General features: G+C 37.5%; 1 protein-coding gene across 3 annotated transcripts in view; it reads right to left on the bottom strand.

Moving 5' to 3' along the window:
* The window catches only part of LOC131357335 (cytosolic carboxypeptidase 4), a 124,975-nt gene that overhangs the window by 92,406 nt on the left and 18,516 nt on the right, over positions 1–14,053 (bottom strand). The window lies entirely within an intron of this gene.

Here is a 14,053-nt window from a genome sequence, read left to right as displayed (position 1 = left end):
AGAAAATAAGCCCCTCCCATCTCAGAGATCTCAGCCAGTTTGCTATGTGTCGGAGTGCGGAGGCGTGTCTGCAGTGTGGGGATTCACTACTTCACCATCTCCTGCTGATGGACTGAACACTTTCCTGTTAAGTCTCCTTTACCTTTTTCTCTGTTTTACAGAAACGCAGGCAAAAAGAAAAAAATCTTTAAAAAGTAAAAAACATGGAGGACGAAAAAGTGCTGGAGGAGAACGTGAGTGAATTAGGAGTGAAGGAATCTGAGGAGACTTATGATGCGTAATTAACAAAAAATGACTGCATGTCATGCAAATACAGTCTCTTACTGCATTTCTCCCCAGACCACACACACACACACACACACAGACTCTCACCTCAGCTTGTCCTTCTGACCTCATTAATAACTCATTCATGGAGGTTATTTAATCTGATCTAATGACGGTACCATAATGGGACACAGACCAGTGCAGTGTCCAAGCAGGCAGGCTCACACACACACACACACACACACAGAGCTATTTTTGTGTGCTGGATTAGTGCAAGGAACGAGAGGAGAGTTCATGAATCTCCGGCGCTGAAAGCTTGGCATTTGAGGAAGAGTTCAGAAGCGACTCAGACGAAGGAGAAGAAAAGCGGAAGTGAGGCGCCGCCTTTATTCCGTCCGATCCTTCCTCTCATCTTCTGAAAGAAACACGGAGACGCGTTTGGGGTTCAGCTGTGAGAGAAATCACCAAACCAAATGGAACAATTCAGTACAGTTCATTTTCTGTTCACTTGGGTATGCTTGATATTCTGTCTGCTCCAGCTTTCCATGTACATCAGTATTCCTTACACTTCAACATTCCGTACATGCACATCAGCATTCCGTACACTCCTGTATGCTGTACACTTCAGTACTCTGCACACTTCTGCATTCTGTGTATTTCAGTATTCCCTACATTTCAACATTCCATACAGGTTGGCATTCCGTTCATTTCAATATTCACTTACACTTGACATTCATACACTTCAGTATGTCCTACATTTCAGTATTTCCTACACTTCAGTATTTCCTACACTTCACTATTCCCTACACTTCAGTATGTCCTACACTCCAGTATTTCCTACATTTCAGTATTTCCTACACTTCAGTATTTCCTACACTTCAGTATTTCTTACACTTCACTATTTCCTACACTTCAGTATTTCCTACACTTCAGTATTCCCTACACTTCAGTATGTCCTACACTCCAGTATTTCCTACATTTCAGTATTTCCTACACTTCAGTATTTCTTACACTTCACTATTTCCTACACTTCAGTATTTCCTACACTTCAGTATTCCCTACACTTCAGTATGTCCTACACTTCAGTATTCCCTACACTTCAGTATTTCCTACACTTCAGTATGTCCTACACTTCAGTATTCCCTACACTTCAGTATTTCCTACACTTCAGTATGTCCTACATTTCAGTATTTCTTACACTTCACTATTTCCTACACTTCAGTATTTCCTACACTTCAGTATGTCCTACACTTCAGTATTTCCTACACTTCAGTATGTCCTACATTTCAGTATTTCTTACACTTCAGTATTTCTTACACTTCACTATTTCCTACACTTCAGTATTTCCTACACTTCACTATTTCCTACACTTCAGTATTTCCTACACTTCAGTATTTCCTACACTTCAGTATTCCCTACACTTCAGTATGTCCTACACTTCAGTATTTCCTACACTTCAGTATTCCCTACACTTCAGTATGTCCTACACTTCAGTATTTCCTACACTTCAGTATGTCCTACACTTCAGTATTTCCTACACTTCAGTATTTCCTACACTTCAGTATTTCCTACACTTCAGTATGTCCTACACTTCAGTATGTCCTACACTTCAGTATTTCGTACACTTCAGTATTCCCTACACTTCAGTATTTCCTACATTTCAGTATTTCCTACACTTCACTATTCCCTACACTTCAGTATTTATTACACTCCAGTATTCCCTACACTTCAGTATTTCCTACATTTCAGTATGTCCTACACTTCAGTATTTCCTACACTTCAGTATTCCCTACACTTCAGTATTTCCTACACTTCAGTATTCCATACACTTCAGTATTCCCTACACTTCAGTATTCCATACACTTCAGTATTCCCTACACTTCAGTATTTCCTACACTCCAGTATTCCATACACTTCAGTATTCCCTACACTTCACTATTCCCTACACTTCAGTATTCCCTACACTTCAGTATTTATTACACTTCAGTATTCCCTACACTTCACTATTCCATACACTTCAGTATTCCCTACACTTCAGTATTCCCTACACTTCAGTATTCCCTACACTTCACTATTCCCTACACTTCAGTATTCCATACACTTCAGTATTCCCTACACTTCAGTATTCCCTACACTTCACTATTTCCTACACTTCAGTATTTCCTACACTTCAGTATTTCCTACACTTCAGTATTCCCTACACTTCAGTATTTCCTACACTTCAGTATTTCCTACACTTCAGTATTCCCTACACTTCAGTATTTCCTACATTTCAGTATTTCCTACACTTCACTATTCCCTACACTTCAGTATTTATTACACTCCAGTATTCCCTACACTTCAGTATTCCCTACACTTCAGTATTCCCTACACTTCAGTATTCCCTACACTTCAGTATTTCCTACACTTCAGTATTCCCTACACTTCAGTATTCCCTACACTTCAGTATTTCCTACACTTCAGTATTCCCTACACTTCAGTATTTCCTACACTTCAGTATTCCCTACACTTCAGTATTTCTTACACTTCAGTATTCCCTACACTTCACTATTCCATACACTTCAGTATTCCCTACACTTCAGTATTCCCTACACTTCACTATTCCCTACACTTCAGTATTCCCTACACTTCAGTATTTCTTACACTTCAGTATTTCCTACACTTCACTATTCCCTACACTTCAGTATTCCCTACACTTCAGTATTCCCTACACTTCAGTATTCCCTACACTTCACTATTCCCTACACTTCAGTATTTCCTACACTTCAGTATTTCCTACACTTCACTATTCCCTACACTTCAGTATTTCTTACACTTCAGTATTTCCTACACTTCACTATTCCCTACACTTCAGTATTTCCTACACTTCAGTATTTCCTACACTTCACTATTCCCTACACTTCAGTATTTCTTACACTTCAGTATTCCCTACACTTCACTATTCCCTACACTTCAGTATTCCCTACACTTCAGTATTCCCTACACTTCAGTATTTCCTACACTTCACTATTCCCTACACTTCAGTATTTATTACACTTCAGTATTCCCTACACTTCAGTATTTCCTACACTTCACTATTCCCTACACTTCAGTATTTCTTACACTTCAGTATTCCCTACACTTCAGTATTTCTTACACTTCAGTATTCCCTACACTTCAGTATTTCTTACACTTCAGTATTCCCTACACTTCAGTATTTCCTACACTTCAGTATTCCCTACACTTTGGCATTCTGTGTACTTCAGTATTCCATACACTTCAGAATTCCCTACACCTCTGAATTCCTCACACCCCAGCATTCAGTTCACTTCAGTATTCCATAAACCAGAATTCTGTACACATCAGTATTCTTCATTATTCCTTATGCTTCACTATTCCTTACACTTCTTTAGTACATTAATAATCTGTATGATCTGGTATTCCCGACATTTTGATATTCCATCTCTTTCAGTTTCCAGACATCTCACTATTCCATCACTACTACACTCCAGAATTACGGTATTCCAAAAATTCAGCACTATTTTTCCAGCTAAAACCTGGAGGAATATATTACACATAGTATCCCGCCGTTATTCCCATCAGTAAGGGACCCGGAAAGCAGCATGTTTCCCTCAAACACTCACTCGAGATTTCTTTGACTTCATTTAAAGCCCCTTGTTGTGTTTATGTTTACACGCCTGTGTGTTATTGCTGTTTGTGTAAATCAGAGCTAGCTGTAGCACAATTATCGACATTTACTGTCAGGAGCTTCAGACAGATTGGGTTTTATTTTCATTCATGGATATGTGTGTGTGTGTGTGTGTGTTAATGTGTCAAACAGTGTTTAGTGAAACTATTTTAGGACTAGACATAAAAACAGCGAGAATCAGCCATCACTGACAACGATGCCAAAGATTAGCGCTGTGAAGCTCATGGACATGAATGAGAGACAACAGATTTCACAGCAATACAACACACACACACACAGTACAATCCTGGGGCAGGGGAACATTTCCCTGAGCTAAAATAACCGCTAATGACTCATGCTAATTGCGGTCCTGACTAGCGCCGTGGGATTTCAGGTCATCGCCTCAGATAAGCATCATCCTTCTGCGCTCAGGATCGCTGACAAGGTGGAAAGAGCTGAAGGTCACGTGCCTGAAGGGTTTAATGCGTTTGATTATTGGCACCCTGTAAAATGTTATGACCTTCTGAAGGCTGGATTCCTCAAACACACAATAAATCACGCTGTCAGTGCGGGATTTTCCCCTGAAATACCGTGCGTAAGGTTTTGGGGGGAAAATCGCTGAATGTTGTTTACTTTCACACGAGCAAATCACTGAACATGAATAAATTATTCACCTCTAAATAATCAGCAAGTATCAAGAATATCAATCTAAATCCATCCATTGACTATACCCACTTTATTCCTAATTAGGGTCACAGGGATCTGCTGGAGCCTATCCCGAGGACCACAGGCAGGGGTACACCCTGGACAGGTCACCAGTCCATCACAGGGTCACATAGAGACAGACAACCACACACACCTATGGGCAATTTGCAATTACCAATCAACCTAATGTACATGTTTTTAGACTGTGGGAGGAACGTGGAGTAAAGCACAGGGAGAATATGCAAACTCCATACAGAAAGGCCCCTGCCTGTTCGAACCTGGGATCGAACCCAGGACCTTCTTGCTCCACCAAGCCACCGTGCTGCCCAAAGGATATTGAATAAATTAAAAAATATTTTTATTCTCTCTCTTACTACATGGGTTACCGTAGAAACCGCAAAGGCGTGCAAACCGCTCTGTCCTCAAGAGCTGGAAAAACGTCCAGCTTCCCCTCTGATGCTGACACTGGAGACTCCTTCCACACAATAACAATGTCTCCTTGCAGAAATCATGCGCCATACAGGTCCCTGTGAACCAGCTGTTGCTATGGAAACGATCAGGTATCGGCGCGAGTGCATATAACATAAACCTGTGCTACGGTCAGAGCTGCTGTCTGATCCGCCAATCAGAGTCCAGAACTCAGCAGCACTGTTTAAATTCATTAAGGGCTTTAAACATTTTCAACACAAACTTTTCTCTAATTATTTATTTTTAGCCAAATTTCACTGAATGTGTCATTAAAAAAATAAATAAATAAAAATAATCAAGGATTTTTATTAGTGGTTTGTAATGTATTTATGTTCAAGTAAAAGTTTTGGGACGAGAAAAATTTACTAGGTAAAGTTAAAGGTAAAAAAAACCAATCCCGTTTACGTAAAATAGCTAGCAATTTATTCACATTAAATAAACAATAGACTTAAACAACAGGAAGCCTTTTAATCGGTGGAAATCTACGGCTTTGCTTTATTCGTTTCCTTGTTATTTTTTTTTATATATACTTTTTATTCCATATAATAAAATTCAAAACCTTGGATTTACTTTGCTACATGTTTATCGTCTTCGCTTCCAAAGTCAGCTTCACAGCAGCAAGATCTATTTTAGCGGCGTCGTTATCCGACTCTTAGCATTAAATCATACAGTACAAACGAGGAGACGGTAAGCAGACGCTAAAAGACATGTCATGTGACAGGAAAACACGGCAGAGACGACCAGAGGAGAGCAGACTTGAGCTCTTCATCAGACTGACTGCATGACACTGCATGACCACCAGGGGGCAGTAGACTAAACACTGTGTTTACTCTGTCATACACTCCTGCACTCTTTAAAAAAATAAAAAGGATTGCATTAATCCAGGGCCACATCTAGGATTGAGTGGGCGGAGTCAATACCCAGGATAGTGGCCAATAACACACTTTCTTACCATTAATTATTCATTATTTACATTATTCAGATTCAAATTTTCTTATTTCAAATGTAATCAACGGTCATTGTTTGAAATCAAATATTATTAAATAATGTCAAATGTCTGAACTGTTTTTAGATCCAACTTTGACCTCTGGCTCTGCCCCAGAACCACGCCCACTTCTGAAAGGGTTAAACTTGTGTGTTAATGTAATTAGCGAGAATTTCTCTCGCACCATCAGCTGTTCATGTTACTCAGATATTCCCAGGAGAACAGAGCTCTATTTAAAAACCTGTCTGAAGAGTCACTCAGAGAGAAAACCGGCTTAAATTAAAACCCTTCAGCAGCTGAAACAACGACTGCACCAGTGCAGCACTTCTCACAGATATAGTAATAGTAGTAATATTAGAAGTAGTAGTAGTTGGAATTGTGTTGGACATGTAAAGTTTCTCTAAAGGTTTGTTACACTAGTGTAAAGTTTTACGATGGCTGTGTAAAAGTGTCACGTGTTGACGTAACGCATAGCCAGGACAGTGTAACGTTTTAATGGATTGGTGTAAAATTCCCACCAGAATTAATAGAATTTTTTTGACTTAGTAAAAATGTTTGCTAGGCTAAAAGTAATGTAAAGTTTCCTTAGATTAGTTAATGAGTTAATGTAAAGGTTTACTGAGTGATCATAAAGGTTTAGCGCATTAGTCTAAAACTCAACTCAACTTCAAGCATGTGAAAATGTTTGCCTAGTGTAAAGTTTCATCAAGATTTTTTAAAAAGTATAATCTTACAATAAATTTCACTAATCCTGTATAAAGATTTATTAGGTCGGGTCATTTTTCAGTGAGTCATTGTAAATATTCACTAAGTCAGTGTAAACATTCGCTAAGTCAGTGTTAACAGTAGTTAAACCACTGTAAATATTCAATAAGCCACTGAAAACATTCACTAATTCACAGTAAACATTCACTAAGTCACTGTAAATATTCAATAAGCCACTGAAAACATTCACTAATTCACAGTAAACATTTACTAAGTCACTGTAAATATTCACTAAGTCACTGTAAAAATTCAATATGTCACTGTAAACATTCGCTAAGCCACTGTAAATATTCAATAAGTCACTGTAAATATTCAATATGTCACTGTAAACATTCGCTAAGCCACTGTAAATATTCAATAAGTCACTGTAAATATTCAATATGTCACTGTAAACATTCTCTAAGCCACTGTAAATATTCAATAAGTCACTGTAAATATTCAATATGTCACTGTAAACATTCTCTAAGCCACTGTAAATATTCAATAAGTCACTGTAAATATTCAATAAGTCACTGTAAATATTCAATATGTCACTGTAAACATTCTCTAAGCCACTGTAAATATTCAATAAGTCACTGTAAATATTCAATATGTCACTGTAAACATTCTCTAAGCCACTGTAAATATTCAATAAGTCACTGTAAATATTCAATAAGCCACTGTAAACATTCACTAATTCACAGTAAACATTTACTAAGTCACTGTAAATATTCACTAAGTCACTGTAAAAATTCAATATGTCACTGTAAACATTCGCTAAGCCACTGTAAATATTCAATAAGTCACTGTAAATATTCAATATGTCACTGTAAACATTCTCTAAGCCACTGTAAATATTCAATAAGTCACTGTAAATATTCAATATGTCACTGTAAACATTCTCTAAGCCACTGTAAATATTCAATAAGTCACTGTAACATTCGCTAAGCCACTGTAAATATTCAATAAGTCACTGTAAATATTCAATATGTCACTGTAAACATTCTCTAAGCCACTGTAAATATTCAATAAGTCACTGTAACATTCGCTAAGCCACTGTAAATATTCAATAAGTCACTGTAAATATTCAATATGTCACTGTAAACATTCTCTAAGCCACTGTAAATATTCAATAAGTCACTGTAAACATTCGCTAAGCCACTGTAAATATTCAATAAGTCACTGTAAATATTCACTAAGTCACTGTAAACATTCGCTAAGCCACTGTAAACATTCGCTAAGCCACTGTAAATATTCAATATGTCACTGTAAACATTCACTAAGCCACTGTAAATATTCAATAAGTCATTGTAATCATTCACTAAGCCACTGTAAATATTCAATATGTCACTGTAAACATTCACTAAGCCACTGTAAATATTCAATAAGTCATTGTAATCATTCACTAAGTCACTGTAAATATTCAATATGTCACTGTAAACATTCACTAAGTCACTGTAAATGTTCAAAATGTCACTGTAAACATTCACTAAGTCACTGTAAATATTCAAAATGTCACTGTAAACATTCACTAAGCCACTGTAAATATTCAATATGTCACTGTAAACATTCACTAAGCCACTGTAAATATTCAATAAGTCATTGTAATCATTCACTAAGTCACTGTAAATATTCAATATGTCACTGTAAACATTCACTAAGTCACTGTAAATGTTCAAAATGTCACTGTAAACATTCACTAAGTCACTGTAAATATTCAAAATGTCACTGTAAACATTCACTAAGCCACTGTAAACATTCACTAAGTCACTGTAAATATTCAAAATGTCACTGTAAACATTCTCTAAGCCACTGTAAATATTCAATAAGTCATTGTAATCATTCACTAAGTCACTGTAAATATTCAATATGTCACTGTAAACATTCACTAAGCCACTGTAAATATTCAATATGTCACTGTAAACATTCTCTAAGCCACTGTAAACATTCACTAAGTCACTGTAAATGTTCAAAATGTCATTGTAATCATTCACTAAGTCACTGTAAATATTCAATATGTCACTGTAAACATTCACTAAGTCACTGTAAATATTCAATATGTCACTGTAAACATTCACTAAGCCACTGTAAATATTCAATATGTCACTGTAAACATTCTCTAAGCCACTGTAAACATTCACTAAGTCACTGTAAATATTCAAAATGTCACTGTAAACATTCACTAAGCCACTGTAAATATTCAATATGTCACTGTAAACATTCTCTAAGCCACTGTAAATATTCAATATGTCACTGTAAACATTCTCTAAGCCACTGTAAATATTCAATATGTCACTGTAAACATTCTCTAAGCCACTGTAAACATTAACTAAGTCACTGTAAATATTCAATAAGTCACTGTAAACATTCACTAAGTCACTGTAAACATTCATTAATTCACTGTAAACATTAACTAAGTCACTGTAAATATTCAATAAGTCACTGTAAACATTCACTAAGTCACTGTAAACATTCATTAATTCACTGTAAATATTCAATAAGTCACTGTAAATATTCAATAAGTCATTGTAAATATTCACTAAGCCACTGTAAATATTCAATAAGCCACTGTAAACATTCACTAATTCACAGTAAACATTTACTAAGTCACTGTAAATATTCACTAAGTCACTGTAAAAATTCAATATGTCACTGTAAACATTCGCTAAGCCACTGTAAATATTCAATAAGTCACTGTAAATATTCAATAAGTCACTGTAAATATTCACTAAGTCACTGTAACATTCGCTAAGCCACTGTAAATATTCAATAAGTCACTGTAAATATTCACTAAGTCACTGTAAACATTCGCTAAGCCACTGTAAACATTCGCTAAGCCACTGTAAATATTCAATAAGTCACTGTAAATATTCACTAAGCCACTGTAAATATTCAATATGTCACTGTAAACATTCACTAAGCCACTGTAAATATTCAATAAGTCATTGTAATCATTCACTAAGTCACTGTAAATATTCAATATGTATTCAATATTCAATAAATTGATTATTTCATTGAGTATTAATAAGTCACTGTAAACATTCACTAAGTCACTGTAAACATTCATTAATTCACTGTAAACATTCTCTAAGTCACTGTAAACATTAACTAAGTCACTGTAAATATTCACTAAGTCACTGTAAATATTCAATAAGTCACTGTAAATATTCACTAAGCCACTGTAAATATTCACTAAGCCACTGTAAATATTCACTAAGTCACTGTAACATTCGCTAAGCCACTGTAAATATTCACTAAGTCACTGTAACATTCGCTAAGTCACTGTAAATATTCAATAAGTCACTGTAAATATTCAATAAGTCACTGTAAATATTCACTAAGCCACTGTAAATATTCAATAAGTCACTGTAAATATTCAATAAGTCACTGTAAATATTCACTAAGCCACTGTAAATATTCAATATGTCACTGTAAACATTCACTAAGTCACTGTAAATATTCAATAAGTCACTGTAAACATTCACTAAGTCACTGTAAATATTCAATAAGTCATTGTAAACATTCATTAATTCATAGTAAACATTCACTTAGTCACTGTAAACATTCAGTAATTCACTGTAAACAAGTCAGTTAAATGTTTTGCACAGCTACTGTAAAGTAAAGGTTTGTTTCCCCTATAAAGTCTTTGGAGCCTGTGTAAACTTACACTGAATCAGCCTAAAGTTTGACCTTTTTAGTGTAAAGTTTCAATGAGCAAGTGTGAAGTTTTAAAATGTTTAAACATGTGCTAAACTAGTGTAAATTTCCATTAAGGCAGTGTAAAGTTTCACTACATCTATATAAATGTTTATGTATGTTATGTATGTTAAATGTTTTCAGAGCTAGCATAAAGTTTCATTAGGCTTGCATAAAGGTTATCTGTGTGCATATAAATATTTGCTAACATAGTGTAAACTTTCACAGAGTTAGGGTTAGGGTTAGGGGTTAGGGGTTAGGGTTAGGGGTTAGGGGTTAGGGTTGCTGCTATTCTCCTGCTTGCTTGGAATGAAGATCTGCAGCTACCAGGTCCTCTGAGAGATCTGGATTCTCTAGCTGTAAAGTATTTCAGAGGGAATGTAAAGTGATGTGATCCACAGTGATTGACGTGTATGAAGGTTACTGGTTTTATGTAAAGTGTAAAGTTGTAAAGTATCTGTTTAGCATGTGGTTAAAAGTGTAGACGTTTGCTAGGTGAGTGTAAACGTGTGTTATGGTGTAAAGAAATCGAAAAGAGATGAGGTTTTGGCTGCTTCTACCATGTTTATCCACCTTGTAGGTACAACACGGCCCCATATCACCACGTCACTCAGAGAACACTGTGAACCTGATCTGAGTGATTAGTGTGAATGCCCGATTAGCACAGAGGGACTGCACCGATCCTCCACTGCAACTCTATACATCTGATTAAATATAGACATGCAACAGAGGCTGTAACCAGACACTACACTACTGATCATAAAGAGCTGATATTCCATTCGAGCCAGCCAGAGGGAACTGGGAATGAAACCGTAAATCAGAGTTTATATGAGAGAGAGAGAGAGAGAGAGAGAGAGAGAGACAGACAGACAGCAGACAGCAGACAGAGAGAAAAAGAGTGAGAGACACTGAGAGAGAGAGAGAGAGAGAGAGAGAGAGAGAGAGAGAGACAGACAGGCAGACAGAGAGAAAGAAAGAGAGAGAGAGACAGACAGATAGACAGAAAGAGAGCGCGAGAGAGAGTGAGAAAGAGAGACAGACAGAGAGAAAAAGAGAGAGAGACAGACAGACAGACAGAGAGAAAGAGAGAGAGAGAGAGAGACAGACAGATAGACAGAAAGAGAGAGCGAGAGAGAGTGAGAAAGAGAGACAGACAGAGAGAGAGAGACAGACAGACAGACAGAGAGAAAAAGAGAGAGAGACACTGTGAAAGAGAGAGAGAGAAAGAGATTGTTTGTACCCAGAAGCACATTTTTATCCCACGCTGCTGCTAAGTTCTGGACTCTGATTGGTGGATCAGGTGTTGATTAATTCTCTCTAACAGCAGCTCTGACTGTAGCGCAGGTTTATATTAATGCTCTCACTCTGATACCTTATCGTTTCCATAGCAACGGCTCATTCACAGGGCCATGTACAGAGAACGTGTAAAATTCTGATGTGCCTTTTTTAATAAATAAAAATGTGACTTTTTTATTTTCACTTGATCTTTCTCTCTCACTCACTCACTCTCTCTCTCTCACACACACACACAGCAAACCAAAACAAAGAAATTGTGTTTCAAGTGATGAATTGAAAATCAAGGGCAAACTTTATCATCTCATCATTCCTCTGAGAAAGAAAGAAAGAAAGAAAGAAAGAAAGAAAGAAAGAAAGAAAGAAAGAAAGAAAGAGAGGAAATGATGCTTGTGTGCTTAATGCGAAAGATGGCATTACGACTGAACGCTACAGCGACACTACTCTCTCTCTCGTCTCGTTAACAATGAGAGTTAAATTACTCTGTGAGATTCACTGGATAATGGTCCATTCTTTTCCAATTAGACCTGGCGTTCAGACGCAGAGGAGAATCCATTGTGCCAGTGATTTCTCGGGGTTGATTACGAGGTCTCGCTGATAATAAGAGAGTCTGATAATAAAATGATAAATGTAATTTCAGCTCAACTCCCCCTTTCACATTAGCAGATGATAAGCTAGTTAACGATCCACTCTTCCCTGAATTGCGCTATTTTCCATTCACAGGACACGAGCGACGATTTAACGGCTTCGTTCTAATCATCGCGGAGTATTACGCTTCGTTAACACAACGATCGGAGAGAAAATCGCCGGCTAGGAGGCGTCTTTCCTCTTTTTTAATGAAGGGAGTTAAAAGCAGTGTTTGATGACCATCTACTAAATTTCTCTCTGTCTGTCTGTCTCTCCCTCTCTCTGTGTGTGTGTTTTCTACGTCATTGTCACATTAAACACGTTTTGCATGGTAAATTCTTTTGTCGTCTCCAGGACTTTTAATGTACACTTTCTGATTCTGGACATAAACACACACAGTGCCCTCAGCACTTACCTCCATCAGGACTGAACAGAATGGAAATAATAATAAACTCTGTGATCAGCGTATGGAAACGATCCGCTCTCTGCTTTTCAAATACAAAGCGCTTCAGCGTTAAAGGGAGGTTATGTAATTAAAGGATTTGCGATTTGCCTATCAGTGTTCATCATCATACTGTGGTGTCATCACATCTCTGCTCCTCCTCCCACGCTAACTGTGCTAATGTAATAATGCACTGCTCTTTAAACTCTTCTTCAAACATGCCTGTGTCATGCCGCCCTTGTCTAATCCTATAAAAGCTTCAATCGCCTCCGTAACAGATCCGAGTCTCGGCCTGGAAAAAGGCCAAATTCCACAGACGCCTCTGAAGCACACGATACGACTTGACCCGGAGCACGGCGTCCTCTGGGACCTCCCACTCCCAGGCCTGACACTCGCAGTATTCCATTTTAAAAAAACACAGTAAATCAAGCCACCCCGAAGTGGGCTGAGATCCAGGAAGGGGAGACGCGGACACCGGACCGTCATGACGCACAATTCATTTAGGATCGATTCTGAATTGTAAAATGTTTTCTCCGTCTTCAATGCGCGAGTGACTCTGATATCAGTGCCTTCTAAATTTACAGCATCTGGCTGCTAACATTGGTATCGTTTAAATTTCTCTTCTACAGGAGATCTCTAGAACGTATAAATCAGTGGTGTTTGTTTCTGCTGCTGAGACGATACGGTGTGCAGCGTGACATGTGATCAACAATCTGATCCATGAACCATAAAAACTTATTTTAGCACAAAGCAGTTACTCAATATGAGGAGTTTCAAGTGTGGAGCTTGGAAGCATCTGGAGTGTGTGAAAGTGTGTGTGTGTGGAAACATGTGGAGGAGTGTGGAAGTGTGTAGGATTGTTTTCGTGGAAGTGTGTGGAGTGTGTGTGGAAACGTGGAGGAATGTGGAAAAGTGTGTGGAAAAACGTGGAAGTGTGTGGAAAAACATGTGGAAGTGTGTTGAGAGTGTGGAAATGTGTGTGGAAACGTGGAGGAATGTGGAAGTGTGTAGAAGTGTGTGTGGAAGTGTGTGGAAAAACATGTGGAAGTGTGTGGAAAAACATGTGGAAGTGTGTGGAAAAACATGTGGAAGTGTGTGGAAAAACATGGTAGTGTGTGTGGAAAAACAGGGAAAAACGTGGTAGTGTGTGGAAAAACGTGGA

Source organism: Hemibagrus wyckioides, linkage group LG08 (genome assembly GCF_019097595.1).
Source record: "Hemibagrus wyckioides isolate EC202008001 linkage group LG08, SWU_Hwy_1.0, whole genome shotgun sequence".
Lineage (NCBI taxonomy): Eukaryota > Metazoa > Chordata > Actinopteri > Siluriformes > Bagridae > Hemibagrus > Hemibagrus wyckioides.
This window is presented reverse-complemented; position numbering and strand designations above follow the sequence as displayed.